Raw genomic sequence first — 12,240 nt, forward strand, 5'->3', positions numbered from 1 at the left:
TCCCTGGTCGGCTCACCAGCAACGCCATCTCTCCTACATGTTGGAGTTTACCACCGACATCCGGCACAGGGCAGGTAGAGACAATGTTGTGGCGGACGTGGTCTCTTGACCCACTATCCACAGCCTCTCCCCCCGGCCTAAACTACACCTAGTTGGCGCAGGCATAGAGGGAAGACACAGAAATGCAGGCCCACGTACCACCATTACAGGGCTCCGCCTTCATGACATCCATTTTCCAGGCAGCCCAGACACGTTGCTCTGTGACTTTTCCACCGGTTCATCGTGCCCGGTAGTCCAACTGCAGTGGAGGTCACAGGCCTTTAGCATGGTCCACGATCTAGCACACCCCTTGGTCAAGACATCAGTGTGTATGGTGGCAGAGCGGTTTGTGTGGCATGGGCTCAAGAAGGAGGTAGTCCAAATGGTAAGGAGGTGCACATAGTGCCAGACCTCCAAGGTCTACCAGCATACGAAGGCCCTGATTCAACAGTTCGACCCGGCAGTCAAAAGGTTCCAGCAAATAAATATTGATATTGTGGGCCCCCTACTGGTGTCTATGGAGGCATGCTACCTGTTGACAGTGGTCGACTGGACCACGAGATGGCCGGAAGCTATTCCCATCAAAGAATAGGTTCGGAGTCTTGGCACACATCACCAGTGACAGAGGTGCCCAATTCATGTCCGCCCTCTGGACTGGTGAGCCTGCTGGGGATTAAGTTCCACCACACCACAGCATATCACCCACAAGCTAATGGCCTGGTGGAGCAATTACACCGCTAACTGAAGTTGGCCCTCATGGCCCACCTCACCGGCCCTGGATGGGCAGACGAGTTGCCCTGGGTCCTCCTTGGTATGAGGACAGGTCTGAAGGAGGATCTACAGGTATCAACCACAGAGTTGGTGTACAGGGTGCCACTGTCGCTACCTGGTGAGTTCTTTAGCCCAGAAACAGGCTCCACAAATGACCACCCAGCCCTATTGGCAGATCTCCGCAACAAATGCTCCTCGCTGGCCCCCCGCCTCCTACGTACCACAGTACCTGATCAGCCCAAATGCCCAAAGAGCTGGATGCAGCTGAATTCATCTTTGTCCGGTGCGGCCTGCACACTGCACCCCTGCAGTGCCCTTATGAAGGTCCGTACAGAGTCCTGCAGCAGTCCGGCAAGACCTTCACATTGGACATTGAGGGTAAAATCAAACTGTTTACAGTAGACCGCCTCAAGGCAGTGCACCGGGACCTCACTCAACCGGTTCAAATGGCTCAGCCCAAGCGCCAAGGACATTCACCCAAGTGGAAGGACGTGTAAGCCGGTTCTGTGGGGGAGGGGGTTGTGTGGCAGCGCACATACTCATGGTGAACCGATGGTGCTGTCGGGGGACCTCCTTGCCTCATGGCTTTAGCCCAGTGCACGCTTCAGGCAGCCATAATGACATCACCGTCCGCGTGGGGTGGAGCTCACGTTTCTCTTAAAGGGGCGCATACGGGATTTGAATTAAACGATCGTTGAGAACCTCCAACGTGGTGGTCATTAGTCTCCTTCATCATAGCTGCCGCAACAAGATGATTATATAGAGATGAAAGGCAATGTGCTTGAAACAAAAAGAATACCATTGGCCAGCTGACCCCAAATCCTATTTCTATTCCTTGAATATGAAGTAATACAATGTGATGCTAATCAGATTATTGTAAAATATGCAATTCATTCTTAAGACACAGAGAATTGGAATTGTTATTTTGGAATCCTATACACTGTTTCCAACAAATCAAACAGCATCTGATGACATGCTGTGATTCAGTCATGTATATTCTATTTGCAGTTCAATTTTATTATTTGATATCTCAGAACATTGAAGAACACTAGAAGAGAAATGCAAGTTATTATTCCTTCACAATGAGAATAAGGGTACCAAATGGCAAACTGAGATTCCTTTTGCTAGATTGGTTGGTCAAGAATGCTAGATCCACAAGAGACCAAACAGATAGTCTTTAAAGAGTTCACTGCAAGACGGACCCAATTGGTTGACATTTTAAACCATATTTAATGGAATGGGAAGTCAGAATGAGATAAGCTGGTGTGTTCCAGCTGACAGTTGCTAGGAGGTGTTAGGAGAGAAAAATCCCACCCCACACCCACAAGCCTCCCATACTCCTGACTTCCTCTTACTATCGTTTTTTTTTATTTGCAGAACACAATTGTTACTAACTGTTCTCACATTATATGCATCATGAATAAAGAAAACCTCTTGTTCATTCATTCAGAACATGTTGCAGTTTGTCAAGACCTAGGTTCAGCTTTCTTGTATGCATGGCTTTTAGTTGATGAGAAATAAATGGTGTGTCCTCTGAATCACACTTTAAGGTATTACAATATACCGTGACCACAATGTATCTATCCAAGGGTAATCATTCAGTGTTAGACCTACATTCACAAATATTATTTGATTTACAAGAAAAACTGCAACTTCAGATGGAATCAATTGACATTGGATTAATTTCATCCTCTGACCTTCAAATTCTGTTCTTTATGCAATCCTTGCTGTTGCAGTCATTGAATTAACCTTTTGCCTACTGCAAAATGCATATTTTTGAATACATTTTCAATGTCAAGGAAGTATCTTGGAATGTGTTTAACTTGGTCCGGCATTTCTACATTTAAATTTGAGCAAGTCATGGGCTCTTGCATATGCCCACCCAAACAGAGAAATTCGTGATTTATTCACAAGTTGGCACCTTCAGTTTCATGAAATTCCACCATTTGTCTTTCCATTAAGCCTAAAAAGGGAATTATTTTTGCTGTGTTTCTTCAAGTGTGGAATTTTCTCAATTTAGGAGGAGTAAAAACTCTCATGACTTCAACAGAGTTTGATAGTGAGGGAGAAGGTGTCTTTTTTTTAGATAGCCGTAGCTTTCTAAAAGTTTTTAACTGTTTAATAGTAATTGTTAATGTTCCTGTTGATTTTTACTTTTTACTGTTTTTGATAGAGCTTATTGTTTAAAATCTTTTACTTAAATTAGTGATTGATTTTAAACGTTTCTAAGTCAGGTATATCCTGAATTATTTAAATCCTTCTATGACTGTGACAATTAGCTGGTTGCTCATTTATCACAGTGGATTTATGGAGTTATCAGCTGCACACGAAGAAAAAGACACATCTTCCACAGAATGTTACTCTACTGGCCTGTTCTATCTCACTTTGTGTGGTATTTGTTACAATCGATGCTTGTCTATTGGTGTTATGGAACTTAATGTCCAATTAGCAACTGGTGGCAGAATCCAGTATTGCAAGCATGACCTTTCTGGACTGGGCAGGTATGCCCACCTTCTGTACCTGTAGCTCCTCCCTGTAAGATCCCTAATAAAGGCTGATAGCCCTAGTCTCTTCCCTCATACCTGCCTTGTAGAGACATGCCAAGGTTTTCTGATTAATAAAGCCTTTGACTGCTTGCTTCATGTCTGCGGATGGTCATTGATCGTGCCACAATTTATTAATCAGAATTTTCATTGCCAAGGACAAGGAGATTAGACTGGAGAAGCTGGAAACTGATCCAAAGGAACCAGAGGCCTCCATCAGGTTCGACATGTGGCTGCATTCCCTGAAGGCCTACATGAGGCACCATGAAATCATAGCCAATGGCCATCGATATGACTTGTTCTTTGCAGCGGTGGGCCACTGAGCGTACCAAATAATCCGACGAAGCAATGGCGCTACTGTGACAGCAATACGAAGCCCCAATGAACACTATGTATGCTCATTACCAACTCAGCACCCAATGCGAGGGCCATGGTCAATCAGTCAACAATTTTGTAAGAGCCATGCGGGAGCTGGGGCATGACTGCTTGGATGTGACTACAGTGACCAACCAGGAGGAGCTCATTCACAAAGGGCTAGTCAGGGGCTTCCTCTCCTATCACATCAGGGACGACGCCTGGAGAAAGGCGACTGGTCTCTTCAGCAAGTCGTGAAGATGGCCTGATCACTGGGGACTGCCTAAAAGAATGCAGAGGCCTAGTTAGCAGGCCATACAGTTGCCAGGTGGGGAGAACTGGTGGTGCCATCTTTGGACTAAGGGCCCCTGACTACCATTGCCACCACTGAGTATAAAAGGTACAACTATTGCTGCCAAATCAAACACCCACGGAAGTACTATCCGGTTCGTAACGCAACCTTTTCAAATTGCTGGAGGAAGTGGCACTATGCAAAGTTATGCTCCCTAAACACCACTATAGCAGTGCTGTGTGTGGACCACTATCAGTGTCGCCATCTTGGGCCAATCCACTTCCAGTGTCACATCTGGCTTCTCTTCCGGATTCCACCACATGCGATCCATGGGGCAGCCATCTTCGCGATCTCCCAGGTGCAAACTTGGCAGCAGCCATCCCAACGATATAGCAGCAGCAACTCAGACAGTGCGCTGACACTAGCCCCCATCATGCTGGACCAGGACAGACCACACCAGCTCGAGCGATCAATAATGGACATTGATGTAAATGGCCACACCAGAGGCTGCCTGTTTGCACAGGAAGCACAGAGATTCATACACTTAGCACGGCCCAGTTATTCCCTGACAGTGTTCCCGTCGAAATGCAAGGTATCGCTAGCTTCCAAATCACTATCCACAGAAATTAGTGGGGGTTGCACAGTCATCCTAACTGTGAAGGGCACGAAGTATAAAATCTTCAAACTGCTGGTGATGCCCCACTTCTGTGCATTCATCATATTGGGGCTAGATTTACAGTTCCAGCTTAAGGGTGTGCTGATGCAGTTGATGGACCACACCCCCCCCCCCCACCCCTGTCACCCTATGGTCAGTAATGACAAGTCCAAGTCACATACCAGAATGCCGGGCAGGGCATCTGACTTTCAGTTTGACCACCTCTGGTCCTTTTGCCCCCTCTGTTCCAAAACCTCACCCTGAACTGCAAACCAGTTGCCTCTGAGAGAAGGCAATACATCCCTAGTGTCAAGGAATTCATAAAACTGGAAGTCGGGTGACTACTGGGGGAGGGCATAATGGAACACAGTACCAGCCCCTGGAGAGTGCAGCAGTGGTGATGTAGAGTGGGGAGAAGCACCAGATAGTCATTGATTACAGCCAGACCATCAAAAGGTTCACCTTAAGATGCCTACTATCTCCCCCACATATCCAATATGGTGAATGAGATCATCCATTTGAGGGTCTTCTCCACTGTAGACCTCAAACTGGCACATCACCAAATTCCAATTCACCCAGAAGACTGGCTGTACATGGTATTTGAGGCAAATGCCCACCTCTATCACTTTCTGTGGGTCATATTCGACCTCAAGAATGGAGTGTCAGTGTTACAAAGGGAGACAGATCACATGGTGGATGATAATAAATTAAAAGCTACTTATCCCTATTTGGATAATGCCATTATCTGCAACTATAACCAAGAGTAACACAAGAACCTTTAGATGTACCTGGCACCGCAAAATCCCTCAACCTCATGTACATAAGGAATAGTATGTGTTTAGCAACAAGCAGCTGGCAATACAAGGGTGCGTGGTGGAGCATGGCGTCATCGCCCCCGACACTGAGTGCATGCACTCCCTTCTGGAACTGCCTCTGCCCCAGAACCCCAAGGCTTTAAAAAGGTCTTGGGGCTCTTCTTGTACTATGTCCAGTGGATCACAAACTATACTGACAGGCCCAACCCCTGGTGAAAACCATCACCTTTGCTCATCGGCAGTGGCCCCAGAGGCTTTTGAGGGCATTAAGGATGAGATTGCCAAGCCGGCAATGCAAGCCATTGATGAATGTGTCCTTTTCCAAATGGAGACCGATATCTCCGACTTCTCCTCAGCCGCCATGCTGAACCAAGCAGGCATTTTTCTCCCTAAGCATCCAAGGCCCTGAACTCAGGCACTCTGCCATTGAAAAAGAGGTACAGGCTATTCTGGAGGCTGTATGTCACTGGAGGCACTATTTGGCTGGGAAACCATTCACCTTGCTGATGGACCAGTGAGCAGGACTTTCATGTTTACAGCAGGGTAAAATTAAAAGTAACAAGATCATAAGGGGAAGAATTGAGCTGTCCACCTATAATTATGAGATCTTGTATCAGATAACAAGCTCAATGAGCCACTCGATGCTCTGTCCAGGGGAACCCACACCAGGGCACAAGTAGACCATCTCGAAGCCCTCCATCTGCCACCCTGGGGTCACAAGTTTCTACCATTTTGTGAGGGCTTGTAACCTCCCCTATTCAGTAGAGGAGTTCAAGGAGGTGACTTGCAATTGCTCAGTCTGCAGAATGCAAGCCATGTTCTCACTCATCGGAGAGAGCCCTGCTCATTAAGGCCACTCGCTCCTTTGAATATCTTAGCATGGCTTCAAGAATCCCCTCCTATCCACAAATTGAAATGTCTACTTCCTGAATATTGTGGATGAGTACTGACGTTTCCTATTCGCCATCTCCAAGATCATTAAAGCACTCCACACTGTATTTTCTATGTTTGGATACTCCAGTTATGTTCACAGTGATCAGGGGGTCTTCATTCATGAGTGAGGATTTGTAGCAATACTTCCTTTCCAAGGGCATAGCCATGAGAAGAACCAGCAGCTACAACCCCCATGGGAATGGGCAAGTAAAGAGGGAGAATGGTAGGATATGGAAGGCAGCTTTGGGATGCCCCTCTCCTAGTAGCAAGAGGTCCTTCAGAAGTGCTGCAGGCCACTAGGTCCCTACTTTGTACTGTGACCCCACATTACAAAAATGTTCTCCTTTCCTAGGAGGCTGGCATTGGGAACCACGCTGCTGGTCTGGCTGATGATCCCAAGGCCGATGCTTCTCCAGAAGCATGTTAGAACCTACAAGGTGGATGCACTGATTGAGGAAATGCACCTCCTGCATGCTAACCCACAGAATGCTCTGGTAAGGTACCCAGATGGACAGGTGGACACAGTGTCCATCCTGGACCTGGCTCAAGCGGGGGCCCCGCACAGGAGGTGCACCCAGTAGCCTTTGTCGGTGACCAGTCAGCTCTAGGGATCATACTGACAAGCGATGAAGTGATTCCACCAGGACCACAGCCCCCCAGACTGCCACCTCCTCCACCTACAAACTATTTCCCCATCCCCATGGAACTGGGACACGCAGACACAGTTCAGCCTTCCAACACTCAGCCTGCTTAATAAACCATCATTTTCCAGGAACCAATGACGCAAACAATGCTGTGGCGAACGCAGCACCAGATAAAACCACTGGATTAGCTGAACTTATGAATGGTTATGGACTAAAAGACCTGTGCCGATGGACATTGTCTTGCTTCAGCCCACCAGACGTCATCCAAAAAAGATGGGGTGAATGTGGTGGAATGTGGTACTGAAGGCATGATCTTGCTGGACTGGGCAGGATGGTCCACCTTCTGTACCTCTACTTCCTCCTCGTAAGCTCCCTAATAAAGGCTGATAGCCCTAGTCTTTTCATTCACACCTGCCATGGAGGAGAGCTGGCAGCATGTCGAGCAGGGGTAGCTAACTTTTAATTTTTAATCTTTAATTTAGACATACAGCACAGTAACAGGCCATTTCAGGCCACGTGTATATACCAGGAGTGTAGGTTATTTGGGCACACAAAACTCAAAACGGTCAACCAGTTTACCTATCTCGGATGCACCATTTCATCAGATGCAAGGATCGACAACGAGATAGACAACAGACTCTCCAAGGCAAATAGCGCCTTTGGAAGACTACACAAAAGAGTCTGGAAAAACAACCAACTGAAAAACCTCACAAAGATTAGCGTATACAGAGCCGTTGTCATACCCACACTCCTGTTCAGCTCCGAATCATGGGTCCTCTACCGGCATCACCTACGGCTCCTAGAACGCTTCCACCAGCGTTGTCTCCGCTCCATCCTCAAAATTCATTGGAGTGACTTCATCCCTAACATCGAAGTACTCGAGATGGCAGAGGCTGACAGCATCTAGTCCACGCTGCTGAAGATCCAGCTGCGCTGGGTGGGTGACGTCTCCAGAATGGAGGACCATCGCCTTCCGAAGATCGTGTTATATGGCGAGCTCTCCACTGGCCACCGTGACAGAGGTGCACCAAAGAGGTACAAGGACTGCCTAAAGAAATCTCTTGGTGCCTGCCACATTGACCACCGCCAGTGGGCTGATATCGCCTCAAACCGTGCATCTTGGCACCTCACAGTTCGGCGGGCAGCAATCTCCTTTGAAGAAGACCGCAGAGCCCACCTCACTGATAAAAGACAAAGGAGGAAAAACCCAACACCCAACCCCAACCAACCAATTTTCCCCTGCAACCGCTGCAACGGTGTCTGCCTGTCCCGCATCGGACTTGTCAGCCACAATCGAGCCTGCAGCTGACGTGGACTTTTACCCCCTCCATAAATCTTCGTCCGCGAAGCCAAGCCAAAGAAAAAGAAAGGTTATTTGGGCGCCACAGACATATGGGCCGAAATGGCCTGTTACTGTGCTGTCCATCTAAATTAAAAATGTAAAATTAAAAGGTTGGGCACCCCTGACGTTGAGTCATGCCAAGGTTTTCTGATTAATAAAGCCTTTGATTTCTGCTTCATGCCTTTGGGTGGTAATTGATTATGCCACACAACCGATGGTTTAAAGATGTATTCCTAACTTAAATAGATGTCACTGAAGTAATAAAAATGAACATACTAAGCATCTCCTGTTGATCACATTCCAGTTTCTGAGAGGAAGTAGAACTACCTTGCATTGTGGATCATCTGCAAATTGGCATGAGCTTCCAAGAAGTGATTTGCATGCAATCAGTGGGATCCTGTACCAGAAGAAACTTTGAAATCTTTATTCAGTCAAACATCAATCAATCTCCTGTACATTAGCAAAAAAAAAATGCATTATCCTGTGGCTCTCATACCTTCACAAAAGGACATAGGCGAAGAAATTGAATAGTCAGGCCATTAAGCCTCCCCCACCGTTTAATTATAAGCAGATCCATTTTCCCACTCTGCCCCATTGCCCAGCCTTCTCATTATACCCTTTGGTGCACTTGCTAATCAAGAACCTATCAATCTCTGTCTTAAATACACCCAATGACTTGACCTCCTCAACCACCTGTGGCAACAATTTACATAGATTTGCCATCTTCTAGCTGAAGAAATTCCTATGTGTCTCTGTTCTAAGCTGAATCCTAAAGTTGTGCCCTTTTGTTCTAGACTCCCACCATGGGAAATAACTTTTCTAAATCTACTCCGTCCATGCCTTTCAACATTCAAAATTTTTCAATGAGATCCTCCCGCTCATTCTAAATTCTAACGAGTACAGGAAAAAGCTCTCAAATGCCAGGGATCAACCTTGCGAATCTCCTCTGAACCCTTGCCAAAAATGGCATGTTCTTTCTTAAATGAGGATCCCAAAACTGTTGGCAATATTCCAAGTGAGGTCTCACCAGTACATTATAAAGCATCACATCCCTGCTCTCATATTCTGTGCCTCTTGAAATGAATACCAGCATTGCATTTGCCTTCTTCATCACCTACCTAGCATATAAGTTTTACACTTAGGGTATCCTGTAGGATGACTCCAAGTTCCTTTTGCATCTAGGAATTTTCAATCTTCTCCCCATTTAGAAAATCATCTACCCGTTTATTTCTTCTGCTAAAGTGCATGGCCATACACTTTCTGACATTGTATTTTATTTGCCACTTCTCTGTCCATTTTCCCATCTGTCTAACTTTTTCTGCAACCTCTCTGTTTCCTTAACACTACCTGCTCCTCCATCTACTTTTGTATCATCTGCAAACTTGGCTACAAAGCCATTAATTAAAATCATTAATACATAACATAAAAAGCAGCAGCCCCAACACGATTGCCTGTGGAACACCACTTGCAACTGGCAGCCAACCAGAATATGATCCCTATATTCTGACTCTCTGCTTCCTGCCAATAAGCCAACTGCTGTAAACCACTTTTCAACTAATGAAATACTTTTTGAAGTTAGCAATAAAAAAATTAATAAATCTAGTTTCACATGGAATCTTCTTTCAGTGACATCCAGCTTTGAACTGTAATGACAGCCTAGAATAATTATCAGTGTTGGGATCGGCACTGCAGGCTGCTGGTGACCAGCTCCAGGGTACCTGGTATTGGGACTGGGATTTCTGAGGCTGGCCGATGATGAGCAGGGGCCCTAAAGGAACCAGGGGCCAAGGAGGATGACTTGGAGGCTGGGAGCACAGGTTCACAGCTGTACCAGACAGGAGGCTGCATGATTGCAGTGGTTATGGGAATGAAGAAGGCAGTGGTAACAGAAGAGGTGATGAGATCCACAGGCACTGAGTCATTGAAGGGACTCTCTTTTGCTTTTCTTTCTTGTTCCGATAGGGGTGGTGACACTTTGTGTGCTTTTACTGGGTAAACAAAGGAGAAAAGATTTCTGTGTAATTTATGTACATGACAATAAATGAAATCTTGAAATTGTAAAATTCTCAGCACTCCAGAAATCACTGGGCAACATGAACTTAACTCAGCTTTGAGGTTGTAATTGTGGCCAATATAATGGGCAGATTTCCCCAGTTACTTCTTTACTGCAATTTTGACGTCACCAAGTGGAAGAATTGTGATTGATGACAGATAGAAATGAGGGCTCCCATGATGAAACAAGGCAATCAATTGAGAAACCCGATAGGGGAATGGTAGCAAAAGCTACCAAGAGAAAGTCTCTTTTAGTGTGTTCGTTCATTCAGATGGTACAGAGGCATGTCTGCCAAGTTAACTCAAGAGAATTAAGAGAATGTTCAGTTTCCCTTCCAGACAGACTGAACATTGGCGTCATCCTGTTTCTGCTGTGTCACTTGCGATTTCAGCAGGCTCTTTTTATTCCTTCTCTGTGGTGCGCTGTTAGCCAGAATCAGACACACACAAAGATAAAGACTGTACAACAGGCTTTAATCCACAAAGACTTCCACAGAGCCAGACTGGCTTTGGCTGCAGCAACTCTGAGTGAGGCCTCGGAAGGCCGGCAGAGGCTTATATCCTGGAAGGTGATTGACACCCGACTGGGTGGGGCTTGATCCATTCAGGCTGATGATTGACAGTCGGCCAGGTGTTGTCCTGTCCCTTTACACCCCTGCAGGTACAGAGGTTGCCCCCTGCAGTAGGTCGGTGGTGTACCACCACATTCACCCTCTTCTTTAAAATTGTCCCGGGGGGGTGGTTGGCAGTAACAAGGAATTGCACCCACTATATACATACAATATTTACAGGTTGAGATGATTCGGTGGCCATCGGGGTCTCTGTGACTGTCGTAGGACTGGCTCCTGGTCACTGGTCAAAGGGGGAAGTGGGGGCGCTGGTGGCAGGGGTGTGTGTGGATGGTGTGGTGCCGCATGGAGGGGTGGCCAGGGAGCCAGGGTTGACGTATGCGGGTCGTATTGGATGGGTGGGGTGATGGGTTCGTTTCCTAAGGCTGAAACGGGCCCCTGGTGGTCAAGGAGGCCCTGTGTGCCCCATAGCTGCCTGGGGACGGGGATGTATGCCCAGTCAGCATCGTCCTGGGTTGGAGGGTGCCATGGTGTGGTGGGTGCTCCTGCTGGTGCCAAGTCCCTGGTTGAGACGGTGTCCTCCCTGCCACTGCCGAACCTAACATAAGCGTAGTTATGGTTTGTATGAAGGAGAAAAATCTGCTCCACCAGGGCTTCGGCCTTGTGTGTCCTTACATGCTTAAGCAGAAGTATCGGTCCCGGGGACATGAGCAATGCTGGGAGTGACATTCCAGTCGCCGACCTCCTGGGGAATGAGAACAGACATTCGTGAGGGGTCTAGTTGGTAGCTGTGCACAGCAGTGACCGAATGGCATGGAGTGCCTCGGGCATGGAATCTTGCCAGTACTCAACGGCCTACCCTTTTGACCTGACAGCCAGGACGACTGCCTTCCAGACCATCCCATTCTCACATTCCACTTGCCCATTGCCTCTCGGGTTATAGCTTGTCATGCGACTGGTTGCGATGCCCCTCACCGTCAGGTATTGGTGCAGCTCATTGCTCATGAAACTAGACCCCAGTCATTGTTGATGAAGGCGGGGTAGCCAAACATGGTGAAAATCTGCCCCAAGGCCCTGATGACGGTGGCCGTGGAGGTATCAGGACAAGGGATGGCGAAAGGGAAGTATGAGTACTACCTTGAGGAAGTAGACATTTTGGATGGAAGGCAGGGGCCCTTTGAAGTCCATGCTGAGATGCTCGAAAGGCCAAGTAGAGGCCAAATACAACGTG

The 12,240-nt window shown here is 47.1% G+C and overlaps 1 long non-coding RNA gene across 1 annotated transcript in view; it reads right to left on the reverse strand.

Moving 5' to 3' along the window:
* LOC138757517 (uncharacterized) overlaps window positions 1-8,781 on the reverse strand; it is a 74,789-nt gene extending 66,008 nt beyond the window's left edge. Inside the window, exon 1 of the long non-coding RNA XR_011353639.1 lies at window positions 8,716-8,781. This is a non-coding gene — a long non-coding RNA (uncharacterized lncRNA). The remainder of the gene's footprint in view (window positions 1-8,715) is intronic.
* Window positions 8,782-12,240: the final 3,459 nt, after the last annotated feature.

The sequence above is a fragment of the Narcine bancroftii genome, chromosome 3 (assembly GCF_036971445.1).
Source record: "Narcine bancroftii isolate sNarBan1 chromosome 3, sNarBan1.hap1, whole genome shotgun sequence".
Lineage (NCBI taxonomy): Eukaryota > Metazoa > Chordata > Chondrichthyes > Torpediniformes > Narcinidae > Narcine > Narcine bancroftii.